The 12,597-nt window shown below is 35.9% G+C and overlaps 1 protein-coding gene across 5 annotated transcripts in view; it reads right to left on the bottom strand.

Moving 5' to 3' along the window:
- LOC136043906 (uncharacterized) overlaps positions 1-12,597 on the bottom strand; it is a 305,479-nt gene that overhangs the window by 101,737 nt on the left and 191,145 nt on the right. The gene's annotated exons all lie outside the window — the stretch shown is intronic.

Genomic DNA, 12,597 nt, shown 5'->3' with positions numbered 1-12,597 from the left:
GTAATAATGGAGAGGCTTCCGAAATATGATTTTACCTTTGGACATTTAGCCTTCATAGGAAAAGCAGGTTGTCCCCGAATGAGGTGGAAAAATGTTATAAAGAATTAGTGGAAATCAGGACTTTATGGAGAGGCAAAGCCGTATCCAGAATTTTTTTTGGGGGAGGGGTACAAAAACAAATTAAAAAACGTATCAAACTTTGTTTATATTCATTTTTGTTACATTTTTACGCGTCGGACAAACATTTTTTTTGTGGGGGGGGGGGTCAAACCTTCCTAAACACCCCCCTGGTTACGGCCTTGTGGAGAGGGTAAAGAGTAAAGTCTTGTTCGAGTCACTTTAAGCCGTTCTCTGGCCAACTTGGCAAAATCACAGATATTATAGCTTTGGAGGACTAGTAGGCCAACTCGAAAGAGATATCAAAAATCATAGAACGGCGTATTTCTATATTTTGGGAATGAAAAAGCTGATATAAACTGTACTGTCACTGAGTTATTATGAGGGTAATAATGGAGAGGCTTCCGAAATATGATTTTACCTTTGGACATTTAGCCTTCATAGGAAAAGCAGGTTGTCCCCGAATGAGGTGGAAAGATGTTATAAAGAAGTAGTGGAAATTGGGACTTTATGGAGAGGCAAAGCCGTATCCAGAATTTTTTTGGGGGAGGGGTACAAAAACAAATCAAAAATGAATCGAACTTCGTTTATATTTATTTTTGTTACGTTTTTACGAGTCAGATAAACATTTTTTTAGGGGGGGGGGGGGAATCCCCCTAAACACCACCTGGTTACGGCCTTGTGGAGAGGGTAAAGATAAAAGTCTTGATTTCACCCTAAACCGTTCTCTGGCCAAATTGGAGAAATCACAGATATTTTAAACTTTGGAGGACTAGCAGGCTAACTCAAAAGAAATATTGAAAATCATAGAACGGCGCCTTTCTGTATTTTGTGAATGAAAAAGCTTAGTTTTACAATTAACAACTCATAGCAGCAGTAAATCCCCTGAAGTCAACCCAAATACGCACACCCCTCCTCTCCTTCTCTTTGCCACCCCTATGGAGCACCAATTTCCTTTTAACCCTTTCTATTACGACCACTTCCCAACCTATTTGAGAAATATCTTCTTTTCGTTTGGCCCAGTTGCATGGTTAAAAATCATAATTTCTTGATTAATTTTCTCCTTACCTAGCATCACTTCTTCGCAAATTAGCCACCACATCGAAGCTCAAATTTACAACCCCACAGTCTCTCTCAAATATCATGATGTACTCCTTTGAAATGTGGCCGATATCTCAGACACAGCTAAAACAGATCGATGCCATTCAAACTAGGCGCATGCGTCGAGTTTAAGGCTTCAAATAATATGACAAGATCCGCAAAACTAGGATATTTACCGAAGTAGAAGCCACTTCCTTAAGAAGGCTCCCTCCAAATAGTCCTATAAGTATCGTCACGAATCCAAATCCCTCAGAAAATGGCTGGCAACATTATCGAGGCAGTCCACGCACCAAATGGGCTGACTTGTAAATCAACATCTCCCAAGCCGCAACATCAACCATAATGAGGGTTGATCCCTAGCACTGGATATGACCACTTGGAGAAAACTGACAGCACTATCAAGAAGGTCCATCTACGTTGGCCACCCTTCTGAGCAAGAGCGTTAAGTCAAAGTAGCATCATTTTTTTTATCCTTATTTTAAGAAACATAGTATTTTGCATTAATTTTCAAACCATTTCTTCAACCCTAAAATCCCAAAACCATCAAGTCTTTCATTTCGGTAGCATTTTATCTGGGGTACTCAAAGCTTCCGTCGTGCTCTTTTTCCACCACCTACTGTACAAAACAGAGAAGCAATTGTTTCGCAACGCGCAATACGCATCCGCTACTCCTCTTTGGCTACTGCATGCTAAGCGTCACCTGGTGCATTTGATATTTTAAAGTGGGTGACCCCTTGTTATTAAGTCTATACAATTTTACAGAATAGCGCATATGAATGAAAAAGGAGTGAATATGGGTTTTCCCGCCACTAATGTTTTGTCTAACAGGCAGTTTACCAACATGACTTTGAATATTATATGCCAAATTATGAATTTAATACATTTAAAGGAAAAACCTTGACCGGAAGCAACGCTAGTATTAGTTCATCAATATTCAAAAAATTACAAGTCATTCGTGTCTTATTTCAATATTTGATATTTCGTTTTCACGCCTTTTATCCAAATTGAACGCAATTTCTCAATCCTGTTCGAACGAGCCAAATTACAAGTTACAAGGATTGCCGTGTACATTTTTAGAAGAAGCATTTTTAAATCCTCGCATTAAACACTACTATCCCAATGCATGCCAATTATTATTTCATCTTCCTCTTTTCTTCCCCCTCTCATCTTTCCCGTTCCTCCATTTCACCTCCGACGAAAGCATTTTCAAATTTAGCTCATTGGTTTCATTAAGGCCGTGATTAAGTGAACTGATGGAATTCGAAATCCGATGTTAAAATTGAAAATTTATATTTAAAAAGTACTTAAGTATTCATTGGTGGAAGATACCGCTTTTAATATCAGGCCGTAGCTTCTTGAAGATGCTACAAAATGTTTGCTAGGATTTTGCTCTATTTCCTCCACTTGCTTAGAAATCTTAAAAAATGTCTAGCTCTTTTTTAAAAGTGTACTCTATGAAGGATATTGCTTTTAAAACAAAATCGGTACTATCATGAGCAGAAGACAATAACCTGTAAGATGATTGCAACCATTTTTCGATTTATTTTCCTGTTTCCGAACAGTCCCATAGAATATTTTCAGCTACCTGAAATTTTTACAATTTTTTTTGCCAGAAAGAATCGTTTCAGATCGCCGATAACACCCCTAGAGACCAGATTGACAAGCTGGTATAATTAACCTGCTATTTCCGCCAATGAATAAGTGTTATTTGAAGGGTTTTTGAAAATCAACGGTCTCTAGAGAATTGAGAGACAGAGGGAAACCCTAACTTCAATTTTGAACCTCGATGTTTTCAAGTTCACTTAATCAGCTTTTGGTCAAGATTTTTCTAATGTGCAGTTTTAATGTTTTCATGAAAAATGATGATAATCACTAAAAAAAACAAACCCTCGCTTTTACTGAAAATTTCACAAAAGGCAATTCTGCCGTGAATGCAAGGTTGTAAATCGTGTATTAAACCTAAGGTTTACAATCCTGTTAGAAACCTTAGCTTCTTTTTTCTTCTCTTCTTCTCATTTATCTTCATTTGCCTACGCTGATCAACCACTTCATTTACAGGTCATTACTGCGACCAGTCTGAGAGTTCCCAGTACACTAGCTTTGGCTACCTTGGTATTGTACGTACAGATAAATTAGGGGAAGGGTCCAAAAAACAGAAATAGACAAATTACTTGGAAACATAAGATATTATGGAAAAAGCCAAAACAATTTTGAGATTTCCCGAGGAGCGTGAACCCGCCTCCCTTATGCACACCTGAATTTGATAATAACGGCAGACCAAAGGGGAGAGATTTCATTCCTTAAATGCAAAAAACTGAAAACACAATCTATTTCTGACTTTTTTCCAACCCTCCACGTTCTCATGGACAATTCCCTAAGGCCTCCTTCTCGAAAAAGTTTCAGATCTTTGATTTATTAGATGAAACCTTCTTAAAAAATACCCTTACAATAATATTAGAAAGTAGGCCTACGTTACATATTTCTTTAAGTTCAGACATTCAGAAGCAGGGAAAATTGATGTAATTAAAGATAACCTATCATTTTGGGAGGGGTATCATTATATCGAAGAACAATGGTTCGTATAACTGTAGACAAGACAGCCCCAAGTGGAGACAAGGAGACGCAAGCGCCCCTTCCACCCGGAAAACCAGAAAGTAAAAAATCCTGTCAAAAAAAAAAAAAAAAACTTGTATAATGAATTTTTTCACACTCTACCTGTTAACAATTTTTTTCAAAGACTTTCCTTCCTTCCCAGAAATATTATTGAGCATTATGTTTGATATATGTATATATATATATATATATATATATATATATATATATATAAATATGTTTTATATATAAGAAATACTATTAAGAAAGTATTATGATATCAAGCTTTCTTAAAAAACAAAAAAAAATTAACAATACCTTAAATAGAATAAATTAAGAAAGTACAACGTAGCTCCTTCCTTCTTTTTTATTCTTTTATTTTAACACACTTCCTTGTGGTTATTTCATGCTGTTTGAGCCCGGGTTTTCAAACCCTTAAAAATCTAATTATATCAGATACAATTTATTGACATTAAGACAGTCTTGACAATGATAAAACGAAAATTTATAGCTTAAGACTCTGATATTTTATTTTTAAAGTCACGACCCGACCCTTGACATTAGTTCTTTAAATAAAGAAATACCACTTCCTTATTTTGTAATTGATAACAGTCAGGCATATTTGCAAGAATTTACGTCAGGGGGGAGGAGAACCAAAATTCAAAATTACAAATTATATGGAAATATACAAGAGTAAGGTTAGCAAGGAAAGCATACCTGCACGGCCTCATAGAGGTGCTGCGTTGGGCCTATTACAAGCATGCCTAACCAGAGCCGTAACTATGAACAGCCCTGAAGGGTGATCTTAAGATTCTGTAGAAAGTTATGGCCAGACGACACAAGATTGCACTAGATTTTGATTAATTGATAGGTATAAACGCAAAATTTTCAAGATTAGGGTAAGATTGGTGCACAAATAGGACTCTCCGTTTGTAAGGAACGAGATACGGTGTTTCTATTTTTTTTTTTTTTTATCTCGGGAAACTACAAAAACTATTCTGAAATACTACGGGTTTACTAACAAATAATTAAATCCAAAAATAGAGAAGTCTAGTTAGATATTTTTTTATTTTATTTTTTTTACTGTTTCCAGGATTGAATAGCTTCAAAATGAGATTAGAACACAAAAGTGGGAAAACTGATCAATAAAACTCCCTCTCATCCCCTGTTAAATAAGACTCCCCTCACCTATTTCTCATCACAAAAGAAAAATTTTGAGCCTGAAAAACCTTAATGATACAAGGTGAATTTTAATCTTCACATTCTTGCATAAAAAACCTGAAACAGTTAAGGACAATATCATGTGCCATGTCACATATAAATAATAACTAACGAAGGAGGGGGGATGTCATAAATAAAGATTTAAAGGAAATGGGAACTTTCTGAAGGCGTGTAAAGAGGAAGGCCTTGAATAGATTGGGTTGGGGGAAGAAAGTGCGTAGCTCCGTTGGCCTCAGGCGGCTTGGTGTTGCGGTGAGTTATTAGTAGTGGTAGTAATCTCTCAGAACCCCCATCTGCTGTATGGAATTAGAACATGAACAAGAAAACTAAAAAATGATGGGCAAGAGAAATGGTGTAGAACTGAGACTGGGGTCTTGGGTTTTTTTTGCAATTTTTTTTTTTTGTAAGTTTTGTAATTATCCAAAAAAAGATGAGAGTGAGCCGTGCAGTATTGAATAGAACCTGATTTCAGGAAACCAAAAGTAAAAATTTTCGAATTTTAAGACCAATTTTGGCAAAAGCAAATTATCGAAAATTATGGCAAGTCAAAAGGCAAATTTATGGATATTGTTGCAGTATTTCAAGTATTTTGTGCAGGATAGCCACCCCAATCACCCCTCCAAAATACATTCGAGGGATGAATCTACTGCCCGATTATTTATCCCCTACTTTACCGCCACCTTCCATTATTTCCGCTTAAGTTTAAATTTAACTTAATTTAATTATATAATTTTATTAATAATTTAAATTAATATTAAATTTTCGCTTGGTGACCTGCTAACCATAAAATAAGTAACTTGATAAATTTTGAAATTAGGTAAATTCTACTTCAATGAGTAATACTTCAATAGAGCTTTTTATTTTATATAATATAACACAAGAAATTTATAAAATAAACAATTTTTCGGAAAAGGTAAAAAAATAAATTCAAAAACTAACAATGGCAGAAAATCAAAAGCTAAAAAATAAACAATTTTTAACAAGGATTTTGAGTATTCTGCTTTATTAACCATTTCAGGGACGTATGAAATTTATAAATTTGAAAATTATACATGAAATTTATAGAATAAAACATAAACAGTTTTTCCAAAAAAGTGAAAAGTAAACAATTCAAAAATAAATAATGGCAAAACATCAAAGGGTAAAAAATAAACAATTTTTACTAAACTTTTGAGTATTCTACACTATTAATCGCATCAGGACCCAAATTATGATTTGGATGGGAAAAGGGAGTCAACTGAACACTAGGTATTTGTAGTAGTTAAATAATCAAAATAATGAACTTTGTATATTTTTGTTATTTCGGAAGGAAGAGGGTGGTAAACAAACCCGACTCCCATCTCTCTACTTGGTATGGGCTTGTCACGCGCTGTAAAAACAATCGAAGAATTATTCATTCCTTATAGCAAAAAAAAAAAAAAAAAAAAAAAAAAAACCTCAAGACATGAGGTTTTTTATATATAAACAAACGTCGTATATATATAATATAAACGTCGTATATTTTATATATAAACAAAGAATAATTAATAGCCTCAAATAATGATTAATTTTATATAGGTAATCATAGGTAATTACTAATTTTAAACAATTAAATAGTTTTTAATAATAATGATGTCATACAATAATTTGCAAGATTCAGACCTCCGGTGCTGTTCACGAATTATAATTCTACTGCCATCTATCTTTATAGATTCAGTAACTTTGCCTTTCATTTGATGTTTTTTTTTTTTTGTTTTTTTTTCACAGTAGAACTAGTAAAATTATTAAGTTTATCTCTTTAAAAACTCTCAACAAACACCCTTTATTTCTTTCTTGTCTTCTAATGAAAGTCGTAGCTTCAATTGTAGATGACTTTTGTTGGGAAACCTCAAATTTTTTCAGTAATAGCAAATATCACCATCTGTTGGAAATTCAGGTGAAATTTTGAATTGAAAACACAAATTCCTCAATGATTAATTCAACGCGATTGTTTAATGGAATTCTCAGCCCAAACTTTTGCTGGCACAACAGCAAAATGGGACTTACTGTAATTAACACAATTTTTATTCAATTAACAATTAACAAATTATTCAATTTTTATGTAATTAACACAAATTTTATTCAATTTAAAATCCCAAGAGGCTGTAACGGAAATAATCAAAAGGGTACAAAATTTGTCAATTTAAAAAGAAAAAAATTCAGGTGGCAACCCTGGGAACCAATTTATGATTTTTGAAAGAATATTATCCAGAATTGTACGGGATTTTAATCTTATTCGAAACACAAAACAAGCAAATAAAAGCAAAAAGTGGGCGGTACCATCAGCCATTAAAAAAAAACAAGAGCTAAGAGCTCATATGGCACTTGTGACGAGGCGAGAAGAGCTAAGAGCCAAGAGATCATATGGTATGAGCTCTAACAAAATTCTATGAATCAATATATTGATTTAAAAAGGAAAATAAGAGGCTTAATGCCGGTCAGGATTTAAAATAAGAGCTCCGAGTCACGATGTCCTTCTAAATATCAAAATTCAGTAAGATCCGATCGCCCACTCGTAAGTTATAAATATCTAATTTTTTCTAATTTTTCCTCTCCCTTTAGTCCCAGATGGTCGAATCTCGGAAAACGACTTTATCAAGTCAAATTGTTCAGCTCCCTGACACGCCTACCAATTTTAATCGTCCTAGCACGTCCAGAAGCACCAAACTCACCAAATCACTGAACCCCTCCCCCCAACTCCCCCAAAAAGAGCGAATTCAGTACGATTCTGTCAATCACGTATCAAGGACATTTGTTTATTCTATCAACCAAGCTTCATCCCGATTCCTCTAATCCAAGTGTTTTTCCAAGATTTCCCCCTCCAACTCCCCCCAATGTCAAAAGATCTGGTTGGGATTTGAAATAAGAGCTCTGAGACATGAATTCCTTCTAAAAATCAAATTTCCTTCTAAAAATCAAGTTCCGATCATCTATTCGTGAGATAAAAATACCCCAATTTTCACATTTTCCAAAAATTCCGGTTTCCCCATCCAACTCCCCCCAATGTCACAGGATCTGGTAGGAATTTAAAATTAGAACTTTAAAGCACAAGATCCTTCTAAATATCAAATTTCATTAAGATCTGGTCACCCTTTTGTAAGTTACAAATACCTCAATTTTCAAAATTACACCCCCCCCCCCAATTCCACCAAAGAGAGCAGATCCGGTCCGGTTATGTCAGTCACGTATCTTAGACAGGTTTCTATTCTTCCCATCCAGTTTTATCCTGATCTCACCGCTTTAAGTATTTTCTAACATTTCCGGTCCCCCCAACTGCCCCCTCCCACCCAAATACACTTGATCCCGTTGAGATTTAAGATAAGAGATCTGAGTTACGAGGTCCTTTTAAATATGAAGTTTCATGAAGATCCGATCACTCCTTCGTAAGTTAAAAATACATAATTTTTTCTCATTTTTCAGAATTAGCCCCCCCCCCCAATAGAGCGGATCCGTTCCAATTATGTAAATCACGTATGTAAGACTTCTGCTCTTATTTTTCCCACCAAGTTTCATCCCGATCCCTCCAATCTAAGCGTTTTCCATGATTTTAGGTTCCCCACCCCAAACTTCCCCCAATGTCACCAGATCCGGTCAGGATTTAAAATAAGAGCTTTGAGACACGATATCCTTCTAAATATCAAATTTCATTGAGATCTGATCACCTGTTCGTAAGTTAAAAATACCTCTTTTTTCTAATTTTTCAGAATTAACCCCTCCCCCAACTACCCCAAAGAGAGCGGATCCGTTCCGGTTATGTCAATCATGTATCTAGGACTTGTGCTTATTTTTCCCACCAAGTTTCATCCCGATCCCTCCACTCTAAGTGTTTTCAAAGTTTTAGGTTTTCCCCTCCCAACTCCCCCTCCCAATGTCACCAGATCCGGTCGGGTTTAAAATAAGAGCTCTGAGACACGATATCCTTCTAAATATCAAATTTCATTGAGATCCGATAACTCATTCGTAAGTTAAAAATACCTCATTTTTTCTAATTTTTCAGAATTAACCTCCCCCCCCCAACTACCCCAAAGAGAGCGGATTCGTTCCGGTTATGTCAATCATGTTTCTAGGACTTGTGCTTAATATTCCCACCAAGTTTCATCCCGATCCCTCCACTTTAAGTTTTTTCCAAGTTTTAGGTTTCCCCCTCCCAACTCCCCCCCAATGTCACCAGATCTGGTCGGGATTTAAAATAAGAGCTCTAAGACACCATATCCTTCTAAATATCAAATTTCATTGAGATCCGATCACTCGTTCGTAAGTTAAAAATACCTCATTTTTTAATTTTTCAGAATTACCCCCCCCCCCCCCCCAACCACCCCAAAGAGAGCGGATCCGTTCCGGTTATGTCAATCATATATCTAGGACTTGTGCTTATTTTTCCCACCAGGTTTCATCCCGATCCCTCCACTCTAAGTGTTTTCCAAGATTTTAGGTTCCCCCCTCCCATATCCCCCCCAATGTCACCAGATCCGGTCGGGATTTAAAATAACAGCTCTGAGACACGATATCCTTCCAAACATCAAATTTCATTAAGATCTGATCAACAGTTCGTAAGTTAAAAATACTTCAATTTTTCTATTTTTTCCGAATTAACCGCCCCCCCCACTCACCCCCCCCCCAGATGGTCAAATTGGGAAAACGACTATTTCTAATTTAAGCTGGTCCCGTCCCTGGTACGCCTGCCAAATTTCATCGTCCTAGCTTATCTGGAAGTGCCTAAAGTAGCAAAACCGGGACCGACAGACCGACAGAGAGACCGACAGAATTGGCGATTGCTATATGTCACTTGGTTAATACCAAGTGCCATAAAAAGAAGAAAAAGGAAGAAGCTAGTGCGATATTTTATTAATTTTTTCTGCGACGAAGGGGAAAATTTTTTGTTTCATATTTCAACGTTTCATATTCAAAATCGCAACTATGTTGAACCAAGTGGCTATCTCAAAATTGGACGTACTGTAATTAAAACAACACAAATTCTATTCAAACATACTCTCCAAAGTCCAGTTTCTTTATTTAAAGCATTCGTCATAGCACGCTTTCCATTCTTAACACGCTTTCCATACAAAATACACTCTTCGTATCCAAAGATCTAAAAACTTATTAAACAGTCTTTCCAAACTTCACTAGCACCCCTCCACACTAAACACAATCTTTATACGCTAATGTCTTTCAAAAATCCCCTCCCTCTATTACACACATTCGTTATATTAGCACACTTTTCATATGAAACACTTTTTTCATACCCACGTGTATAGAAATTTCTTAAACACTTTTTCCAAGCTCCACTTTCACTACTAAACAATATCTTTGAGCTAGCATATTTTCCATAATAAACACAATCTTTATACGCTAACGTTTAATACGTACTAAAACATACTCTACAAAGCCGACTCTCTCTATCAAACACATTTGCCATTAAAACACTTTTAATACGAAACACACTCTTCAAACTCAAACATAAAACAACTTCTTAAAAACACTCTAAATTTGATATACTAAATGCAGGTGTATTTTTTCAACAATATTCGTACACAAAACTGCAATGAATAAGGCCATAGGCATACCTATACCAAATTCTTTAAGGGGATTTAATTCGTTCAAGTAATTTCTGGAGCCACAGCATCGACTGACTGTCTCAAAGGGCCCATTACCAAATTCCCCCAGGGGAGTGGCCACCATCGACAGCTATTGAGAATCTGTGGTTTGACCATGAAACGTGATTGGAAGGACAGGGGCGGATCTAGAGCAAAATCATGAGGGAAGGGGAGCAATGTGACAAGTGCGCCAAAAAGAAAAATCTTGGGGGGCCTGATGTCACAAAGGTGCCAATGATTGACCAAATTGAGAAGTTTATTCTAAAAAAGAGTGAAAAAAAATAACAGGGAAAGAGGGCGCCAGAAAAAATCTTGAGAGGGGGGCCAGGGCCCATGGATCCGCCGTTGTGAAAGGATAATGAAATTTCACGTCCCCTGTTTCGGCAAGGTTTTCTATCAAAGCGGATAGCACAACATGAATGGTGGCTCCCCAACTTGCCAAATTGCACAAATTATATTTCCTTGGAGTTGATATGTGGCGTTTTCCTAGTAGGTATGGTAGGACATTTTTAAGGACTGCCCTATCCTGAATTTTTAAAGATAAAAATCTATTCGGATGTCTATTCGGATCTCCTATTCAGGCTCTTCCAGTTATGGTTAGGCTGCCAATCTAAATAGTTTAGCCGCACAAACGGAAAGAGTTTATAATGGACGAGATGCTGCGATTCTTTAAGTAGTTTAAGTTACCGTATGACCTTAATCGCCTTACATCTGTTTCAGATTTCGGAACATTCTCTCCTCCCCCCCAAAGAATATACTAACATATAGTAATAAACAATACCGACATCTTTCATAAAAATATTTTGTTTAATAGATGTCGATAGATGGAACTGACAAAATAAATAAGAAAAAAGAGGAAAGAGCCAATTCTAAACTCAAACATGCAAAAATTAATATATAAAAGATGGCAAATTTAAAAACAAATCAAATACCGAAAATATGATCCAAACATGAAGATGAGATTCAAATTTGGATGGAACAGAGATTGCTACAAATAAGCGTTTCGTTGCCGGCCAACCATCTTCGGCCAAATGAAAAGCATCTCAACGAGTGGGGTGGGAGGTTGTCGTAAGGGAAGATTTAAGAGAAATTTTAGCTTTTTCAGAAGGTACAAAAGGAGAGCTTTAAATAGATTGAGATAAAGGAGGAGCTTGCGTAACTGTTCTGGCCTCAGGCCAACACATAAAGTTGTATGAAGTTCTTCTTAGAACAACATTGACATCTATTTTTCAAGTAACCGTTTTACCAAATAGATGTCAACATTCACCTTATATAAATTCACTAAAAAAAAATTCAAGAAAAGTAAATAGTGAATCCAAAACCTGGAATTACCAAAAATTAACATAGACAAAATAAAAAATTTAAACAAAATCAAATTACTATAAATTAAGAAATACAACCTAAAATAAAAACAGAATTGAAATGAGCATTGAAATAAAACTTGGAACAAACAGATATTGCCATAAATAAGCGTGTGATCCGCTCCTGTGGCTTGATCATGAAACCAGAGTTATCAAACCGCTTTCAATTAAGCCACAAACTTAAGTATATACATTGTTTCTTTATCTGCCTAGCATCTATTTACGATGGCCAGTATTTAGCACTCCCCCCCCCCCGAGGTCTAACACCTCTCCCAGTAAAAAACCTACCCGTAGAAAATACCCCCCACCACGAAAGATACCCCCTCCCCCAAAGGAAAATAAGGTTTCCCAAATCTGATAATTTAATTTGAGTTATGTTGATTTTTATCTTCCGGAAAAATTTTGGTACTTGTGCATTATACCCCACTCACTCAAGTTTACGCTGTTTAAAAGTCGAGAACAAACTGGTTTCTTCGTTAGTTTCTTTCAGCTTAGCCCGAGACAAGACAAAGACAAGCAACAAAATAGATAAAAATATACAATTTTGGGTATATATTTGCACATAAGGCGGGGGGGGGATAAATCATTTGGAG

Source organism: Artemia franciscana, chromosome 2 (assembly GCF_032884065.1).
Source record: "Artemia franciscana chromosome 2, ASM3288406v1, whole genome shotgun sequence".
NCBI lineage: Eukaryota > Metazoa > Arthropoda > Branchiopoda > Anostraca > Artemiidae > Artemia > Artemia franciscana.
This window is presented reverse-complemented; position numbering and strand designations above follow the sequence as displayed.